Source organism: Gopherus flavomarginatus, chromosome 2 (genome assembly GCF_025201925.1).
Source record: "Gopherus flavomarginatus isolate rGopFla2 chromosome 2, rGopFla2.mat.asm, whole genome shotgun sequence".
NCBI lineage: Eukaryota > Metazoa > Chordata > Testudines > Testudinidae > Gopherus > Gopherus flavomarginatus.
The window spans coordinates 19,238,263-19,259,973 of record NC_066618.1 but is presented as its reverse complement, the minus strand read 5'-3'; the positions used below and the strand labels follow the sequence as shown (position 1 = coordinate 19,259,973).

The 21,711-nt window shown below is 43.6% G+C and overlaps 1 pseudogene; it reads left to right on the top strand.

Annotated features, from left to right (window-relative positions):
- The first annotated feature begins 18,798 nt into the window (after positions 1-18,798).
- LOC127046019 (zinc finger BED domain-containing protein 5-like) lies at positions 18,799-20,542 on the top strand (annotated as a pseudogene).
- The last annotated feature ends 1,169 nt before the right edge of the window (positions 20,543-21,711 follow it).

Below are 21,711 nucleotides of genomic sequence, written 5' to 3'. Positions count from 1 at the left end.
GGCTTTTAAAGCACTGGTTCTGCCTGACTATTTTATAAATAGCCTTAGGTTGAAAATATTCCTGTTTGATTGATCGCTTCCTTAATAAGGTATCTTTTACAGATAAAATGCAATGGACGAGCTGTATGTTTGTTGTAGTGAAATACAGCTTTCTGGTGACATAGCTCTGAAACTGAACGACTCTTCAATCTCTGTAATGAGGTGTCTAGTCATATCCCTTAAATAATTCTATAATATAATAATGTTACATTGCATCTGTGCTGCATATCTGGGCCAGTAAGGAGCTCCGGCACTGCATTGCATTGGCACTGGTGATGACTCAGGATGGTGGAGGAAGGGGAGAAAGGGAAAACAAATAGGTGGGTTGGCTTGTTGATCTCACAATCCCCACAACAGAGCAGGCAGAATAGTGGGGCTGGAAGTGTTAATGAGCGAATTACTGGCCAGTAGGTCAGGGCAGGACAAGGATAATGAATAACTTGCTAACAGGTGTTTGATCCTCTCTAGGGCTGGGCAGGGAGTGGGAAACATTTATTTGCAAATAATGGAACCAAAAACATTGATTTAAAAAAATGCAGTCAAATTCTTTGTGACTATTACTGGACCAGGTTTACACTCCAGAGAGAGTCACATCTGGTTGATTTACCTCGGGTGTCAAAATCCCACTTGGACAGCGCTCATGAGAGAGTTCTAGAAACTGGCCATAAACCAGATGACCCGCTAGGTCTCCCCTCTCCCCAGCCAATGAAGCACTGTTCCCTGTTTGTAGGTTTTCCTGGAGCTAGGTTTAGTCCAGTCCTAAATGACCCACCACTTCCCTTGAAGACTATCCCACAGCAGCATTCAGGTCACCCCCCACTCTGCCCCATTTCAGTCAGCAGAGCTGGCAATGGGCCTGGTTGGAAGTGGCACTACCTCTGTCAGGAGTGACCCTGCAGCCAATGCTTTGGAGCAGCCCAGCCTGCAGATCTGTCTTCCCTCTCACTATTTACCCCGGAAGTATATGGCAATGTAGCTGAATCGAGAGCTGCCCACCTACCCTTTGAAACCTAGTTTAAAGTTTGACCTCATAAGCCCTGATCCTTTTGAACCCATGAGGTTGGTACCCAGTTTGTTTGAGTGAAGAGTGTTGAATATAAACAGCCACCCATCCAACTGGCAGATTGGGTGATCCCAAACTCCTCCCTTCCTCACCACTGGCTGGCAGAATCATTCTTCTTTTCTTTTCCATTCGCTGGAATGATCTCCAAGAGCCTCCCCAGGTCCCCAAAGCCCCACTGCTGGCATTCCCTTTGTTATCATACAGGCTCACCTGCCTCTTCCTTAAACATTCCCTATTGGCATTTCACAGTTTAGACCTTATTATAATATCGCACCAGGGGTGCTGCTAACAAACGCATGTGGGTCAGTATATTCCAGTCCCACCTTTATTTGTCTGCGGTCAGATTTTCAAAGTTAAGGTGCCTGTAACCACATGCATAAATTTGCATAGGCCTAATTGATGCACATGCATGCCTGATATGCGTGTGCACAATGCGTGCCAATGGCCAGCTTGGCGTATAGGAATTGCCGGACTGGATCAGACCCCACACCCAGAAAAATCAGATGTTTCAGAGCCAGGTGCAAAAGAACCCTGCAGTAGGCAGTGATGCGATAACTTGCACACTTGGAGAGGTTTTTCCTAACCCATTAGTAGTAGGAGCTTGACTTATGCCCTGAAGTATAGCTTGCCATGTTCACATGCAAATACTAGATCTGTGTGTGTATTTCAGGTACTGCTGTCAGAAATGGTCAGAAATTTGCACATAGAGTTTATATCTGCATAACTTGGCAAATCTGGGGCATTATGCTTCCAGGTAAATTGGCCATACTACACACACTGAACCAAAAGTTCATACTTAGGCACCCAGTTCTCCTTTTGGGTGCTCAGGCTGGCACATAGGCACCTGGAATGGCTATTGACGTGCTGTTCTTGGCAGCTGCACCTGCTGTGCTAGAGACCATAGCATGGGAGGGTGCAGGGGGAGAGAGAGAGAGAGAGAGAGGAAGAAAACTAATGTGCTGAGAGAGTCAATGAAGAACTAAAAATAAATCCAGGAAATTAAATAAATTCAGGAAATTAAAAACGGCACATCAGGGTGCAGGCAGACCTGCAATTGCTTCACGCGTTTGAATGCCATTTACATATGGTTTTATTATTGGTTCTCATGTGACAACAAGGCCTCCTGCCCTCAGACTGTACTTCACAGCTCCTCAGCCTTGAATAAAGCTGTATGTGTAACGTAAAGGCCTTCAGTGTCCGAAGAGGCAGACAAATCATCCCTTTGTAAATGGCAGCAGCTGAAACATGAAGACATTTGTGCAGGGAAGGGAGTGAGAGCTGCAGCTAGCCATAAACCACATACTGAATAAGAAATAACAAGATCTTGAGCCGCCTGAGGCGACATATCTCAGAACTGACAAGCTGGAAGACTTGGCTCCTTTCAAACATACCTGGTTTCCCTAGTGAGTAGTGATAATAGGATCCAAGCAGGGAATCAGTCATAAAGACAGGCGGAAAGACACTCTATGCTATTAACATGAGACCATGTCCAGGAGATATAACTTTTTTCAAATACATTTTGAAAACTTTAACTGACCTTGAAGGGTTGAGAATGAAGCAAGATGGATATGTGGGAAATGGAGGCCAGTTCTTTGCTCATCAAAGACTGAACTAATCAAAGGAGCAGAGGAGATTGACTCACAGGCCTTTTAATCTGATGTTGCAATCTTCAGCCCAAAGAGCTTTACGCATTGTATGTAGAAAGGTTGCTTCATTCACTAGTGAAAAGTGGTCCCTTCTGTGATGGCTTGTAGTGGCTGTTCTGCACCTCTGGGAGAGAGAGGCAAAGAATAACTTTGAGGCAAGGTGAGGAACATGTGTAGGCAGCACGTACAGCAGTTGCCCAGGTTCAAATTTGCCTCGGAAAATGGGATTAATATTCCTGATTTTTCTGAACAGTGCAGCGGTTCTTCAATGACCTCTGATGGTAAAGGCCTAACTTTTGTGCCTCATTTAAAAGGTGGCTCCTCCAGCAGCATAGTGCTTCCTACAGCAGCAGTTCTCCAACTGTGGGTCTGGACCCCAAAGTAGGTTGCAACCCTGTTTTAATGGGGTCGCCAGGGCTGGTGTTAGACTTGCTGGGGTCTGGGGCCAAAGCTGAAGCCTGAGCCTGAAGCCCAAGGGCTTCAGCCCTGGGTGGCAGGGCCCGGGCTAGAGGCCTCCCCCCTGGGGCTGAAGCTCTTTGCATCCCTGCCTGGGGTGGCAGCGCTCAGGCAGGCTCAGGCTTCAGTCCCTCCTCCTGGGGTCATATAATAACTTTTGTCAGAAGGGGGGTCGTGATGCAATGAAGTTTGAGAACCGCTGTACCAGAGCCATGCTAATATATTGACTCAGCACTTCCATAATACCTGCATTTTTCCAGTACAGTTTCCCCTCCAAATGCTGACCAGACCTGAGATCTAATCCCAGTCTATGGGGCTATGGATTTATCCACCAAACCAACCTTTTCAGTCAGGATTTCTACAAGATGGATTGCTTAGCCGTACAGGTGAGTGGCAGGATTTGAAAAAAAAAGTCCTGATAAATACCAATTACAAATCTGACGACTACTTGAAACTTCATGTTGCTCAGCATGTAATCTGAAACCCATCCTTTCACAGGCAACACGTCGGCATTCGTGTATATTTAAATTGTGAAAAAATATAAATGGTTGTTAATGGTTGAACATTTTAGGTGTCTGCTTAGGGCTGCAGCATGAATTTCAACCAAATTCCAACCTTAAATGAGCAGGAGGACACCAATGAAGCTGGCTTTCAGTGACATCAGCACTACTTAGTTGCTGTGTAGCACTTTTCATCCAGATATCTCTATATACTTGAAGGTAGGTATCGCTAGGTATGCTTCATTGCTTCTGTAGGCCGAGCTGTATAATAAGTGGTAAGAGCAGCATATTTAGCTGCTGCCTGTGATATGTGTAGACATCTGCAGGAGGCGCCAGAGAGATTCCTCCGCCTGATGGCACCAAAATGGGCGCTCTGTGGGACTGATTTTCCTCTCACTAGATATGACCTTCTCTTTCAGTGCAAAGCACCGTAAAGTCACATCACAATGAACGGCAAATATAACACACGGGAGTCATTGGCCAGTAATCTTCTTTCACATTTCACAGCCTACTAGTCCCTCGTATTTGGAAATCTTCCTCCATTTCCATCCAACCTACACATCCTGCAAACTCAAGTTTTCTTTGTCTGATCCTCTTGATGATATCTAGTGTCACTCCAGTTATGCTGTAAATCCCCTCTTTAGTTGTGTGCAAGGTATAGCTAATGTGTATCGATCATCTATAGTATTTCAATAAAAAGGCAGAAAGCCACTTGATGCCATGTTTTCTTAGCGTCCATATCTCACGTGCATATAGCAAGATGCTGAAGACAAGAGACGGCAGTGATTTCATTTCACACTTCATAGTAATACCTTTGTTTCTCCAAAGGCAGACTTGTGTCACTTGAGCAGCTGTTGCAAATCCTGTTTTATGTCCGATCTCTATGTGATGTTTAGGCATCACTAGTAGTCATACTACCCAGGTATCTGATGTGCTCAGCACAGTCCAGTGCATCCTCAGATTTGGGTAGCAATAGCTTCACCTTTTCAGCAGATTTAGATGTCACCATCTTATTTGTCTCTTTATGTGATATCTTTTGACTTAACTTTTCTACTACCACTGCTACTGTTTCTTGAAATTTTTGCACCTCTTCTTGTGACAATCCAATCAGGTCAATATCATCAGCAAAGCACAGGTGACTAATCTGACTTACACCAGGAGAAATGAGGCTTTTCCAGTTTTCCTCAGAATCAATAGAGTTCTTCCCATTGATGCCGGGAATGTTTCCTGAGATTGTTTTAATTGATTGGATACACAGTTCAAGAGTTATAGTGTTACAGAGAGAAATGCCATAGATCTGAATGTAGGGCCTGGCTTCACTTGGCCAATTATGTTTGTGTTACAAATGGGTAAACTGAGGTAAATGAGTGACTGTGTGATCTATTGGGCTGTGGAATAATCTGCAAAGGGAAATGGTGGAAGCTGCCTCACTTGCAGGGCCGGCGCTTCCATTTAGGCAGCCTAGGCAATCGCCGAGGGTGCCAGGATTATTGGTGTGCGGCGTTTTGCCGGAGGGGGCAGCAGGCAGCTCCGGTGGAGCTGCCGCAGTCGTGGCTGCAGATGGTCGGCTGCTCGCGTGACTCCGGTGGACCTCCCGCAGACACAACTGCGGCAGCTGCACCAGAGCCACGGGACCAGTGCCCAGGGCGGCGAAATTGCCGTGCGCCTAGGGCACTAAACCCGTAGCGCCGGTCCTGCTCACTTGGGACACTTACAATTAGCCTTGACAAAATGATTGATAATTTAAAGCTGGGACAATCCTGCATTGGCAGGAAGAAAATCTGGATCATCCATTAGACAGTTTCCATGTCTAACTCTTGCGATTCCCAACATAATTAACTATCCTTATCCTCATCCACCTGATCTCACATGCTCAAAATGTTAGATTGCCCATAAGCTGGAAGACTTCATATCTTCCTCTTCATAGCAAATACTAGAGATGCTCAACTCCCCAGAAAGAGCCTTCTGGGTGTATTAGTCACAGGTGACTAATCTGTCTTACACCAGTAGAAATCAGGCTTTTCCAGTTTTCATCGGAATAAATAGGGCTTTCTGACCTGTAGTCAGAATAGTGAGGGTGTAGAAATCTCACCTCTTACTCATCATGTCACTTTTCTGTCTGTATTCAGTCATACTTTAGAGATAAAAATAAGGTAGGTTTGTTGTTGTTTTTTTAAGTTCACTTCTATTACTCTCAGAGCTATATAATCTCTGCAGGACTATGAACTGTATTCTGTTCTGGTTTATGGTGTAATCAACAGAATTGTTAATTAATGAAGTTCCAGCTGCAGAATATTACTGCTGGTGATCCATGAGCCAGAAAGAACTTGGATTGAATTCTGTTTTCCAGGTGAAATATGCAGGGCCAGCACAAAGTAAAGACAATATCTTTTACTTTTATAACTTGAGCATATCTGACCTGGAGTCACTGAAAAACCATAAATATGGAACCACACAATGTCAATGGTATAGAATTGCTTTTCACGCTAGGGCTACATAGTTAGGAGCTTGTTCATCTGAGCTTACCAGCAGGACACAATGCACTATGCCCTATGGTCTCTAATCTCTGCAGTCAGATGCTGTGGGTATAATTGAGAGATGGACCAGAACCTTATATACGAATGCTCCAGAACCTTGGTTAAATTCAGATTCGATTCTTTCTGCTTTGTACCTTGGGCTCATGTCTGCAGTAGTTATGATATAATATTAACCTGTCTCCCTCTAGCTGAGTGGTGAGAATTACGAAGATCACTGCTTTTTCACTAATGATAGAACATGTATGTGTTTGTGCTAATGCAGTTGTATTGGAATTTGGGATGCAGCTTGCTTAATGTATACTAACTAGGCAATTTCATTAGCTAGTAGTGAGTCTGTGGGATAATTTTATTAGCTTGATGTGCATAGTTCATTAGCCTGATATGCATCTGATGAAGTGGGTATTCACCCATGAAAGCTCATGCTCCAAAACGTCTGTTAGTCTATAAGGTGCCACAGGATTCTTTGCTGCTTTTATAGTTACCTTTGCATTTCATTTTATATACAGTAAGTGTAACCCCTTATTTGGATGTGTTTTCACCACTCTGGTTTATAATCTCTCATTTCAGTGTCATTTTGTTCTAGTTACTTTCTATTGACTTTTTAAATTGAATAATGAAGAATCCTAGAACATGCAGGCCATGAATTTTAAGTGCTGTGTCCTTTTGGCTTTTTATTTTAAAAAAATAGTTTGGTTCATTAATGGAGAGTGTGTATGACAGTGAATCCAACCTTGTCACACACCAAAGCATGAGACACAGAGTGAGACTCAAAAATAGGTACAATATCCTTGGGTCTTTTCTTCCCCTTTCTTCTTTCACAGTTATAACCAAGCACATAAAAGGATTCTAAGTATTAAATAGTTCAGTTGGTTCTTTTAAATATGATTAATTTAAATAAGCCCGTTTCTTAAGTGCATAGTTTTGAAACACAAGCATTCCAAAGCGTGAGGCATATACCAATCCATCTTTGTCACATTTGCCTCACTATCTTAATATTACATAAATCAAATTCAGAGGCTACACACCTCTCTTCCTGCCTCTGGCAGCATGTTACACCATTATCTAGATTTTAACCAGTTTTTCAGACGCTCACCTCTGAATCTGGCCTTACATCTTCAACTATATCTAGAAAATTAATTTCTAATGTAATAGTCTAAAATAGGAGTAATGGGATGAAATTAAGAACAAAAATTTAAGCCAATTTCTTGCAGTATTGGCTATGGAGTAGATCTGCTGTCTCTTTTGTGTGTGTTTTGGGTGAAGTGGGGGGATTCTGTCCCATGCAGAGTATCCTCGCTTTTTTACTCAGGATTAGTATAGGGCCAGGATTTGGGCCATCAGTTGCAGAGTCTTCCCTAGGAATTGAAATTAGGGGTGTGTCTTTGAATTTACAGGGTGGTTGGAAAACGGCTAAACTGACAACTCTCATGCATGCACTAGCCTCCTCTGGAGAGAATCAGAACTGCTCAGTTAAAAGTGCCAGAGGCCCTGTACCCCTAGCAGCTAAGGGACACTTTTCTTTAGCCCAGGTGTTAGGGACCTGTGCTTCTGGGATAGGAGGGTCTGCCTTCTATCCCAGATGTTTCCATGAAATTCCAAGTGATCACATTTTTCAATATGAGGACAACCACGAGGTTTCAGATGGCCACTAACATGTTACATTGCCATGTACTGTAAGCAGCTGGTTTTTGACTAGTAAAATTAAGTGCAATTTTCTTCTTTTAAAGGATATTAAATTTAGTGATTTTTTGCCATTTCTTTTTCAAAGGACTCTCTCCAGTTTGCCTTCTGTTCCTTTATTGCTGACCTTCTGCAGCTGGAGTTTCCAAGTGACAGCTGCAGTCCTGCTAGTTTGGTACATTTATTTCTCATTAGCTCTGCTTTCAAGGAGTGGCCACATGGCTTGCTCTCTGTACCCTGCGGCAGGCCTCAGGAGGGGATTCTTGCACATCTTAATTGCGTCTGTCTTAATGAAAGACTATGCCTCCATCTTCGTAATGAACAAAAGCAGCTGCTCTTTCTTGCACAGAGAATCCATGGCTGCACTCTGTTCAGCTGGTTCCAGACACTTATGAAATCAGCCTGTGCATTGCACTGCCCTGGTCTGTGAATAACTTTACAGCAGCCCTCTCCCTGCAGTGGGGTTGCTGTCATGTTAGAATGTATCCTCCATCAAAATGGACCTGGCTGCCATCTTAAGCTCTGGCAAGGTAATGAAGGGTTGTGTATTTTGACAGGTATGAGGAGCCCCTCCTTCAGGCTAGGGGTGAAAAATGAGGGTGGGTAGGCACATTTTGATGGTCTCCCCATACCTATCAAAATTTGCCTTCCTATGGATCTATCGTTTTAAATTGTATAATCCCCCTGCCCTCATAGTGAGAGTCCAGATATAATTCTCGCCCCATGATGCGGGCTAAAGAGCCTGGATGAGAAGGTTCTCCAGCCGCTGGAAACGCACATCATTGCAGTATTCCCGCACTGTCACAGTGCGGATGGGAGAGTGAATTATTCACTGAAACTGAGGGCATGGGGGCAGGGGCCTGGCAGAGGCTTCACTTCCCCAGTGTGCATGCCCACTAGATATGTTCAGAGAAGGGTGTGTGTTACAGGTTGTGTGTTCCTGATCCACAGAGGAAATGGGTCTGTTACAGCCCCAGTTAGGGAGCCTTGAGTCGTTAGCTCAATATGTAGCAGTTCATGCTTTTAGCACTGGAGGTTCAATCCCTGCTGTATCGGCCAAGATTGCGGCCATCATGTTGTCATATTCACAGTAGCCAAGAGGACACACTTTTCATGCAGGGCATATTTTGACATGATGGTGGTGATGGTTTTCTGGTGGGACTTGGTCATCCGTGTCTCAGACCAGCCAAACCTCTGCTGTTTGGCTGGAGATTGAAGCAGAGCTTCTGTCCTCCTTTCTGACTAGCCACAAGAAAACATTTCAGTCTTTACTCAGTTCCAGTTTCCCTGCTGCTGTGGGTAAATGAAGGGCATGTTGGCATGTGAAGCTCTCACTGTCTGTTGAATGGCTGCTCACTGCATCTGGGCACTTTCATCTCCAGGGTTGTCAAAGCAACAGTGATTTCCTCCTCTACTCTCTTCTCCATGTCTCGCCCTGCACTCTTCCTCCACCTCTCCCTTCCATTTTCTTTATTCATGCTCCCTCTCAGTTGACCCTCATTCATTTTTGGCTCCTCTCCTTTCACTAAGGGGTGGACATTTGTTTCATGTGGATGAAGCCTCTTTCTGAGACCTTGTTCTTTCTACCTAGGTCGGAGAGGCCAATGCCTTCCCAGCACCACTAACATTCCATTTTAAAGAAGAACTGTGGGTTGGTGGGTTGGGTGGATTGGTTTTTGGTTATTTTTTCTTAAATGCAGCTTTTCTAACTATTTGTGTACTGCTGCTTTTTTTAATGTTACTGAAAAAAAATTACCTGAGGTTTTTCTCTGTTGTGACGTCTCTGCTGGCAGTTAATTATTGAGGCAGTTTATTTACAAGCAGCACTTCCTTCCTTCTAGCACCTGAGCAGGAGCATTTCTCTTTGCTGGAACAGTTGTTTAGATCTATTTCTCTTCACAATGTGGCTATAATTCAAACAATAACTTTGACGGCGATTCAGCCTTGGATTTAGAAAGGTAAAAACCTCCCAAATTGCATGTCTTGGCGGACAGCCTTAGATTCATTTGTTTCTTTTACTTGTGCTTTACATTCAAGGGAAGATTCTCAAAGTGAACAATCTCGACTATGCCCTGACTTACAGGAATGGTCTTCAAAGTCCTGTTCTATTTTATATAGTATCTGAGGGCCTTCCAGTTGTGCTATTCCACGTCATGATTAACAGCTGTCATATGGGGTTCATTCCTTCATCCTCTCTACAGGGGGAGTAGTGTGTGTGTGTGTGTGGTGGAGTGCTTTGTTTGGGTAGGGTTTTGCTCTGGGTATGTCTGTTGTTTTAAAGGTACATATTGTGCTCTGTGTCTGTGAGTGAAGGAAGGATGAAGAAGTCCAGCATGCCCTTAGAGCAGAAGATAGTGAGATCTGCGATGGCTCTTTCTTCCTGTGGGAATTCATTCCACAGTCTCAGGCCAGCTCCTGAGAAAGCTCAGTCATCGTACGGATGAGCTTTGCCCTTATTGTAGAAAGCTCCATTGTGCCTGTGGAGCAGAGTCATCAACCACGGTCTTGATCCCACAGTTTTAGGTGATTTGTTTTTAGATAACCTGGGCCTGTGTTCATTGATAGCCTAGAATTTGACTCAATATTTATGGGGAGCCAGGGTAGTGAGCAGAGGACAGGTCTGATGTGCTTACAGTAGCTCAAGTGGTTGAGGAGACTAGCAGCAGTATTCTGTACTCATTGGGAGATTCCCATGGGCTGATGGCTTGTGACTGATGGCAAAGTTATAAAGAAAATTGCATATGGGCACAAGACGCTCATTTGCTTTATGATAAAGGCCTGAAAGTGTGGTCCATGCCACCCAGAATAGGAACCCACATTAAAGCTGTTTTTTCAGTTTATAAAAGAACTATTTTTCAAGGCAATTTAGGCTATTATAATATTTCAGCTGGATTGTACTGGTAATTATGAGCCTGCACAAGGACAAGTGAAACCAGTAGCTGACACAGCCACCTCAAGGTTTGTACATTGCAATCCTTGGTCTCCTGGGAGTTAATGGTTATTACATTATACACCATAGCAAGTCAGAACTTTACACAGAGAGAGGGAAATACAGCAGGGATCCTTGTGCTCAAAAGTACAGGCCAATACCACTTGTGCTACCAAAGAATCTCTTCTAGCTCATTGGCTAAAATTGTTTAGACACTCAGTCAAACAGTTCTGATTCTGTCCTGCAGACGGCAGAGTTGCATGCATATATACACACACATGTTCACTATCCCCTATACCTAACCCCATATGTTCACAGAGTTAGATTTCCTCTCTTCGAGAAGGCTTTCATTTCCTCAAGCTCCCTATTTGCAGTGAATAATGGACATGTTCAGAATTTCCTTAAGGAAGCATTTAGGTGCAGGCTGCTTCTAGGGCTGCTTTTTTTGTTTTTTTTTTTTTTTTTGCGTTATAGAATATAACTGAGTAAAGTCTTCCTGCTGCCCAGGCAGTTCTGGTGAACTCCCAAATGAACATACGTCAGACAAACTCTCTATTCCATGAGGCAGGACCAGATCGAAAGCCCTACACCAAAATCCCCAAATTGAAAGCCCTCATTGGGTTTCAGAAAGAAGCCTTATCAATGCATTATCACATATAGATACTTGTGCACAACATGTGCACATTTCCAGAGAGGCTGAACCCTCAGAGGATCTTCTGCTTCTGAGGATTTGGGAACCTGCAGCTGTTCCATGTCATGTCACATTGGGTTCCATGGAAGATCATCTCGAGGAAAAGATATCTTTCATTCATGGGGGTTGGTGAGAGGGAATTGGGAACTACTGTCAGATATTGCAGTATCATATTAGTGACCCTGTCGAGAATTTTACTTATTGGTAAATCAGATGTCTAGGATCTTCTATTCTTTGGGGTTTACAGAGTTGGAATTTTGGTCCTAGGATATCCTGCTAGAGACAGAAGGGTATAGCTCTGGAAAGTATGACCTCAACCCGGCCATCTGGTGCTTTCTTCGCAATTCTTCTTTCTTCTCCATCTACTTACCCCCATTCTCTAACTCATTTCTGCTACTTATACTATCATTCTTTTCTTGATTCTTCATTCTGCTTTTACTTGGAAAACGTTAAGCTTTCTGCCACTGAGCCACTCTTTCCAGACATTCTAGGGACTGATTAGTCTTTCACCTGTACCATGTTAACTCCATTCACTCCTGATTTTCATCTATGTAACTGAGAGGAAATGTGGCCCTGGACTGACAGAACAGAAACACAAGGATGTGTTCGGTTCTCAAGAGAAATGGGTCCAAACTGAGAAACTGGGATCCATCTAGCCTTCCTGGAGGTTGAGGTCCTATGTTCTAGTTTGGGCCCATTTTCACTCCTGGGGCCTCATTTTCAAAATTGTCCCTGTGCACCTACAATTGGACCTTCCATACTTATGTGCTCACACTGCACCCTTTGCACATGCACATGGTTCAAGCAAGAACTTTGAATATTTGCAGGCATGTTGTAGCCTCACATAATTACGTGCATGTAATTCCATGTACCCTACTTCCAAAATTATGCCCCTCTCTCATGCTATACCTATCTATCTTTGTCTGTTAAGCCACACACATCATCACAGTAACTGAGCTCCCTTAATGTCTTGTCTCAGTGCGGAGAAGGATGGACGTACAGCCTAGCAGCAATGGCAGCAACAACAGCGATATTGCCCCAAACAGTCTTTCACCAGCATGCTTCTCTGTATCAGCTGCATCAAGTTGGCTCATTTGGCAGGCATCGAATCACCAGCACACGGGGCTAAGGGAAATCCCAACACATAGAGCTCCCTCCTTTAACAAATATTTTAATTCTTCCCCATGTGGAGCTGAGAGTGTGGGAGAAGAGCAATGGGAAAGACGAGGCTTTCCAAAAAACCCAGTCCAAAATACGTACACATTAACTTTGCCTTCCCTTTCCTAGAGGGAATGTTCGATTCCACAGATGCTCCTAGTACTCAGAGCCTGGAATGTCTTGACTTTTTCTTTTCTTTTTTTTTTTTTTGACAGTGCTTCTGGCAACTAGCAGCAAACTAAGATGAGATTTCCCCTCATGGTTCTTCCACCCACAATTTAAAATAACAATTGGCTAGCTGGAAAGCTCTTTTCATTCAAAGAAACACCGTTGTGTCTTGAATTGCCTCAAGAAAGTGAAGGCAGAACTACTGATCTAAGCTGTGGCACTGGCTTTCGGGGGAGGCTACCGAGAGAGAAACAGAGAGTGAGTTTGCTTCAAGAACATGCAGCGTTACCATAACATTTGTGTGCCGTGCAATGGTTTCTGACTATGCCTCTGGCACGCAGCTTGACCCTAAACTGAGGCACAACATGCAGCGCCTATTCTCTTTCCCTACATGGAGCTAAGATAGCAGATCACAAGGATGTTGGAAGTAGCTCTTTAAAATAAAATAAAAACTACCCTGATATCACAGGGAGATGGACCCTGAAATGAAACTCAAATTATTGGCTTTATCATTGTTACTGATTCCCGGCAGACTGGGTTGGGTAAAACTAAATCAGCTTCGGGTTTTTGCTCAAATCCAGAACATGTTTCCCAAAATAAATGTTTACTGAGATATCAAAAAAAGTGGCTAACTTTGATTTATCTCCTGCATACCTTTGCACTTCTAGATTGTTGATTTTTTATTTTCAGAAGCACAAAGTACTAGGAGAGGCAGTCTGCATTAGCGGTTAAAGCACAGGACGGTGAGTTAGGATCTTGGGTCAGATTGCCCACTATTCTTGTGGTGTCATTTAACACACTTGTGCAAACTGAATGTAAAATGCTACCAAACCAGAATTCTCACCTTCTTGCTCAAGAGGTAGCATTTTATACCCACCTAGAACAGACACATGGAGCTGACGTAAAGTCTACCAAAGTTAATGAAAGACTCTCATGGACTTCAAAGGGTTCTGGATCAGGCCTTAAAAGACCGTACAAACCAGTGGCCACTCTGTTGATTGGTGCTAAACGTAGCTTTGCCACTGATAGGCTGCGTGATTTTAGATAGGTCACCTAATTTCTCTGAGCTGTTGCCCTTAATCAAATGGGTGTAATAATATTAGATTTTGTGTTTTGATTTTGTGAAATTGAAGCATCTTCTTAAAAAAACGTTTTGCTCAAAATAAGAGGTGAGTTGAAATTTCAACCACAGCTGATTCTCAAAAAAAAAAAAAAAAATCACATGTGCTAGAGGGATTATCACTAGGCTGGGATTGCAGCATGCTTGGGTTGTGTTCACACTGCTTTCACTGAGTGCTCTTCATACTTTGCAGGTTACAAACATCAGGCCAAGCTCCAGATTATTCAGGGTAACTTTGCTGATGTCATTGGAGTTATTATAAGAAGGGCTGGTCCTGCTGTCTGTTATTACAGTTGCCTGACACTTGCCATGTTTTCAGTTACTTATAACTTTGCCAAACGTCAACTGTTTCAGATAAAATTGTAAGGGATCATTCGAGAAGGAGTGGACCTTGAGGGGTCCCTTAGAATATGTGCTAACTATTTATGCTAAAAAATTGGTTCTACCTTGTATTTAGCTGTGATGCTCAGAGTAACTTTCCCAGACCTGAAGAAGAGCTCTGCGTAGCTCAAAACCTTGTCTCTCTCACCTACCGAAGTTGGTCCAAAAAAAGATATTACCTCACCCACCTTGTCTCTCTAACTTCACACTTTTTCAAAATATTTTCCCCTCATTTTTTATTCAGCTAAATCTATTCTCTCTGGGGCATCTGGCATTTGCCACTCTCAGAAGACAGGATACTGGGCTAGATGAACCTTTGGTCTGACCCAGTATGACTGCTCTTATGTTCTATGCATTTTCTCAAATTGGGATCAAATTTGGCATAGTTTCAGTTGCCCTGAAACTGCATGTTTCCCTGAATTTGCTATCTGGCCAAAAAATTTCACCCAGCTCTGTTTATAATAGGGTGACCAGACAGCAAGTATGAAAAATCGAGACAGGGGGTGCGGGTAATAGGAACCCATATTAAAAAAAGCCCCAAATATCGGGACTGTCCCTATAAAATCAGGACATCTGGTCACCCTAGTTTATACATCTGTGAAAAATCAGTTGGTGCATGCTCAGTGGAGACTTGCTAAAGCTTAAGAGGCAAAATCTCCAAAAATTCCATTATTTCTGAGCATGCTCGAGCCTCTCATTGCTCCCAGTGTTGACCAAATGGCACAAGCACTAACCCCACAGAGTGACTGAGAATGTTTCTTCTATCCCAGAGTTACAGGAGCTAACCTGGACTTTCCTTGTAATAGCAACTCCCAGCTGCTCCAGGCCAGAGTGGGGCCAGGCACTGGAAATGAGACCCATGGAGACTGTCTTGCGCTCTGAGTGACCCCTGAGCTGGCATCCAGGCAGCGTGGAGGAAGAAGGCATCTGATTCAAATGAAGTGGGGAGAAAAGCCAGAGCGGGGAGAGGAAAAAGGGGATTTTGGACCAGGAGTCTGGTGATAGGGTTGTCAGTAGTCCCATATTATAAAGGATGTCCTTTATTTAAATAAAAAATACTCAGTACTAAATCAGTACTAGGTGCTTTTTAGCCTGTATTTCAACTAGGATGGGGAGTGGCACTCTGGCACCTCACTTTGCAAAGTGCTGCTGCCTGGTTGGCAACTTGACCTGGCGCATGGGTTTGTAACACCAGTCAGATTTGGCCCAACCAGTGGCTGGGCCAAATTTGAGTGGTGAGGTGACCGGGCAGCTGGAGGTGTGTGTGTGTGCATCTCCAATGTGACAGCCTCTGCCATCCAGGACATACATCAGTGCTGGCACCAGTTCTGGGACCAGTGCTTGGAGACCAAGAAGAAGATCCCCTACGAGCGGATCATGTTTTGCAGAGGTAGGGCCAGAGAGCCTTCCTCCTCCCAGTCCCTTGGGGAACACTGTTCACAGTGACCCCTCACTACAGCTAAACACAGGAGCCAGGTCCACATCTCAATTGATTGGACTCTTCCTGTTGGTATGCATACTTCCACCTTTTCATGTTCTCTGTATGTATAAATATCTCCTGTCTGTGTGTTCCATTCTGTGCATCCGAAGAAGTGAGCTGTAGCTCACGAAAGCTTATGCTGAAATAAATTTGTTAGTCTCTAAGGTGCCACAAGTACTCCTGTTCTTTTATCACGTACCCTGTGGCTCTAACATGTGCACTGCAATGGAGGCTGCAGCCTCCTGTCCCTTCCGTAACTAACCAGGCAGGACTTAGGAAGCCCCAATCTGGTGACATTAGACAGCACAGGCTGGGAGCTAGAGACCCAGAGGGAATCACAGGGTCTGCCTGTGTCCAGCAGGCCCAATATAGAAACCCCTTTATATTCACTACAGCTGAGTCCTGTCTCTTCTCCGCACACCTCAGTTTCTCGGCTTCTCCTTTTCCTTTCGTAAGCCCCACAGATGCTCAGCGCCTGCCATTCTAGGGGATCCCAAGGTTCTTTCCAAACTCAGCCAAAGCTCTCACTGGTCTCAATGGACATTTTTCCTGAAAAAAGGGACAGTGGGGTTTGTCCCAGGAAGCACTTTGATGGCGTTTGAAATGCAGCCAGTTCTGGGGTAGGACATGGCAGCAGCTCAGCAGCAATGGCACACAGCAGTTTAAGAGAGGCTGTGAAGGGGAGTCTTGTTATCCAGTAGGAACTGTGGGATGGGGGCCGATTTTGAGGGGGTGGGTGACTGTACCCCTCCATGTTGGAATTTGGCTAGGACAGTGGGGTGAATACACCAATTTGTCACTTCCTGCAACTGTGTGAAATTTCAACCGTTTACCACACAGTTAAAAACATCCTTAGTCACAACAGCATGGACTATAGCAATAAGCTTGCTAGTGAAACGATTTGCAATTCAAATGTTGCTAACAAATTGTCTTATGGAAGAACCAAGGTTGAATTTTTAGTGACTGATATTTTTGCTCCAAAGTCTGTGAGAGATGTTTATGAGTTTTATTAACACCACTACCAGAACAGCCCGCGTATTTTTCTGTAGCGACTGTTGCCTCAAATAAAGTGAACAGAAAGATGTTTCCAATGTGCAATTACTTTTTCTGAAGACAGTGAAGAATCTGCAAGAAGCATTCATCATGCTGTAAAGAAATGCCTAGAGAAACATTGGCTTAACATTAATTATATTACTGCATACGCTGATAATGCAAGTGTGAGCTATAGCAAACACAGCTCGGTTTATCAGCCGTTAAGTGCTGAAAATGACCACACTATGAAAGTGAACTGCCCCACACATGTAGCCTACAATACTTGCAAACATGTGAGTGATCAGCTGTCAGCTGACATAGAAATCATTGTGTTGAAATTTTACAGCCATTGTTCTGTCTGCAAAGCGCAGAAAAGAACTCAGAAGTTTCTTTGCAGTTGTTGAATGGAAAAAAGCACTGCAACAGGTGAGCACAAAATGGCTGTTCCTCAACCCAGAGTCCGCCAACTTTTGAGAAACTGGATAGAAATTACAACCTACGTCAAGTCACTCGGGGAATTTTGGCCTGTAGCTTTAAAGAATTTTTTTTTACTGAAGATGACAAATATATCTGTGTAACCCCCAGGAGCTTACCTAGACTCCTGGGGCTCCATGTGCCGGTAGCTCAGGGAGAGGCACACTGACCCTGGATGGAAAGGGGACCCCAGGCAGTTTCGGAGTCTGCTCGGCAACCGAGAGAGGAGAGACACTACCTAGAACAAGAAGGGCCATTATTGGTTTAGGGGAGGGTTGCAGGCGTGCCTGCTTAGAAGGGGTGGAGTCAAAAGATTGACAAGGGAAAGCTGAGGAAGAAGAGCTAGCCTGAACAATCAGAAGTGAGATGCCCTTCCCTGGGAGTTCAGGAGAGGGGGAAGCCATTTTGGATCCATCTGAAGCCAGCCAAGGAAAGGGCAGGACTGGCTATGTGGGGAGCTGGGGAGTCCCAGGCCTGCATGAGTTCCCCCTGAGAACAGGCCCCTGGGGACCTGAAAGCAAGATCCCTCATCTTGAGACTTTTCTACTCCACGGTGACTCCCAGTTCGTAGAGCTTTGTTGGGAAAATGTCCCCCAGCCAGGCTGAGTTATCCCTCTGGCTGCCTACATGAGATCAGTCACCACTGCTCTGACTGCTAGTCCAGGGCTGCCGCCAGCTGAGCACTGAGGTGGAAGACTAAAGCTTGAGCCCTGCACCCCTTTGTGGTGAGGGGAAATCCTGGCACCAGCAGCAGCCTGACTCCTGCATGAAGAGGACGCCGGCCAGCAGTGATTGTCAGCCCCTCTGCAGTGACTGAGGAGTCCAGAGCCACCTCTGAACCTGAGGATCTGTCATGTGAGCGCACTATCATTTAGTTAGCTAGTCAGGGAGATTGTCTGGGGGACCCCTTACTCCCTGAACTGTGTCTTTAGGCCAGGGAGTAAGGTTTTGGGGGTTTTATTACCGGCTTCCTATTAAATTTGCAGAGGGACTTTCTACCTTATCCCACTTGTGAGTCTTATGGGTTGTGCTGAAACCAGTCCGCCACATTGCTAACTGCTACACAGAAGATATTGTGGTCACAGATCATCAAGGGCCCCTACGAAGTGCACATACCAACAGGACACTAATTTTATGTTTGCTGTATCAGATCACGTGACTGGGGAAATTCATGGGTATTATCAGCATGGACACTGGTGACCCTGAGTATAGTGTTGTACCCTGTTATGTTATATTTAGCCCCTGTTTAATATAATTACTGTGTTGAATATATTGTATGTATGTGTGTTCTTTCTTGGAAGTCTCCAACTATCTGGCAAGTAAGCGGGGGTGAATTTTCCTCCCAATCTGCCCTGATGACCCTGGGAAGAAGCAAGGGAGGTGGAGGCACCACCAAATAAATTCATATAGGAAGAAAAAGAAGTTACACCCTGTTGAGTGGGTAATGGGATCCAGAAGAATCCAGGCCTGTCCATCAGAACCCATAAAAAACTGTCATAAAGAGATTGGCACTAAAGGAGGTAAGTGGGTAGATAAGGGGCGCTACACCTGCATTGTCGACATTTACATTGTTTTTGCCATGATGTGGCTTGTGTCTTTGATGAAGTTAGAATCAAAACTGTGTTACTGATGTGTGCACAGTGATGTACCATTTGAAGATGAAGATGCTAAGGCAGAAAGAGGATAGTTTTTTGGATTCCAACCTAAACAACTGATTGGAAAAACTACTATCAGAACTAAAAAGTGAAGGTAAAGCAAGGCTTCATTAAGTCTTATGACTCTGTGCTTTTGTACAAAGATAATTGGTTTGATTTCTCTTTTGACAATGTAATGATAAAGCTGAATCCCATTGGGTTCTACAAGAAGCTTCATTTCTCAGACCCAGGAAGTAACAGAAGCACTCAAAATGAAGGAAGTCATAAATGTGAATCTATGAGGAATTCTGCACCAGTAAAAATAGGATTGAAACAGTATTTGTCCAATATAGATTTAATAATATTATTGAAGAGGACCTGCTCTTATGTGAATCTCTGCAAAGCAAAACAACTGAAGAAGAAATATTCAACTGCACCAACAATTTTATCAGAAAGCTTGAAATTCGTTGGGGAAAATGTATTGATGTATGTACTGATGGTGCTCGGGCAGTGGTCGGGAAGATGAAGGGAGCTGTAACACGAATCATAAGTGTGGCACCAGAAAGCACTAAGAGCCATTGTGTTCTACACAGACAAGCACTTGCAGTTAAAAAAATGCCAGCATATCTGAAAATTGTGCTCGATGAAGTACTACAAATTATCAATTTTGTCAAATCTCAACTGCTTCACTCCAGGTTATTTAAAATTTTGTGTGAGGAAATGGGTAGTCAGCACAAAACGCTTCTTTTACGTATGGAAGTGAGGTGGCTATCCGAGGAAAAGTGCTTGTGAAACTTTTTGAATTTCATAGTGAACTACTGGTATTCTTCACTTCAGATAATTCAGGACGAAAATTTAATGACTGTCTGACAAATTCCTCATGGCTTATGAGACTTACGTATCTTGCAGATACTTTTGCAAAATTAAGTGAAATTAATCTCTCGCTGCAAGAAAAGAATGTGACCATTTTTACTACAATGGATAAAATTTTATCGTTAAAAAAGAAACTGGAATTCTGGGCATCTTCTGTAGAACAGAATAACTTCGACTGCTTCCCTACAGTCCATGAATTTCTGACTGAAATAAATTCTACAGTCCATGAAGAAGTTTCCAGCACCATTTTACAGCAGTTACGTGACTTGCAGGCCTCTTTATTAAAATATTTTCCTATAACTACTGATGATAATGCTTGGGTTCAAAATCCATTTGTAATTACAGCCAAACCAGTTGGCTTTACTGCACATGATTATAAAGCCAATTGACTTAATTTCTGACTCTGATTTGAAACAAAAGTTTAAGGATCTTCTGCTGAATAATTTTTGGAGCAGCCTAATAGAAGAGTACCCTAACGTGGCTAAACGTACAGTTCAAGTGCTCCTTCCTTTTGCTACAACTTATTTGTGTGAGACAGGATTTTCCTATTATACTGCAACAAAAACCAAATATAGGAATAGACTTGATGCTGCGCCTGACATGAAGATTCAACTTTCCAGCATTATTCCTAATATTAAGCAAATTTGTGATAGAAAAACACAGAAACACCAATCCCATTAAATCCAAATTTGTATTTCTGTTTATAAAAATAGATTTTCCTAGTAAAAATCTAAATTGTTTGGTGTTTGTGTATATATAAAAACAGGTTTTTTTAAGTAGAACACTTTTTAATTTTGACTCTTGCCCTTGATTTTTGTACTACTTTATACGCGCTTTCCAGTTAGAAATTGTTAGTTCAAGTTATTTTAAATTTGTATTTTTGCTTTGTTTTATAAAATAAAATATATTAGAGCTTAAATAATGCAATCTTTTATTTGAAAACCAAACCACTACAAAATAATATTATAAGTGTTCTGTAATAGGCTAAAAAGTGTTTCATGGCCAAAAAAGTTTGGGAAACGCTAAGCTAGGCTATAACATTGTGTGAGGTAGATACATGCCATTTTACAGATGGAGGAAACTGAGGCTCAGAAAGGTTTTATGATCACCAAAGGTCACACAGGCAGGGCCAGGGATAGAATCCAAGTCTCCTAACTCCCAGTCCCGAGCTTGAATTAGTAGATCTAACTTCTGAGGTTGTCAGGAAACCCAGAACCAAACAAGCTCCACTGGGTCTATACGGATGTAACTGAAGATAGAATTTGGTCTTGTATGCACCATATTGCACCTGTCCTGGAAAACATCCACAGGAAGGGGACAGAGCCTAGAAAACATTGCAAGATTCCCCTTGTGGGGTCTCCATGGGGAGAGGAATAGTTTTGGAGGCTGCATAGTGGATGTCTGCTCTGGCCTGACCCTGGCCCTCCCCCCGCTCAAACCTGCCCATGGGGTCACTACAGCGATGGCACTGTGTTCCACTCCTGCCGGCCACTGCCCTCTGTGTCAGTGTGTGTGCAACCAAGTGAGAGATGCTGCAGCTCCTCAGTCCGCAAGATACAGAGCGCAGTGAGGTGGCAGCGGCCAGCAGGAGCAGGGAATGCAGCTGCCTCCACCACGCTGCCTTAGGAAGGTTTTCCATATCAGATGGGAAGACCGTCGCACTAATGCCAGCATTCCCTCTGCAGCTATCATCACCGATGTTGAGGCAAAGATTATGACGCATCACTTTTGCTGGGCTGGCCATGGTGGGCGGATGGCTGATACTCGTCTTCTGAAGCAAGTCTTCTTTTCTCAACTTTGTCATGGAAAGAGGATCCACGAAGGGACAGAAGAAACAATACAAGGACATC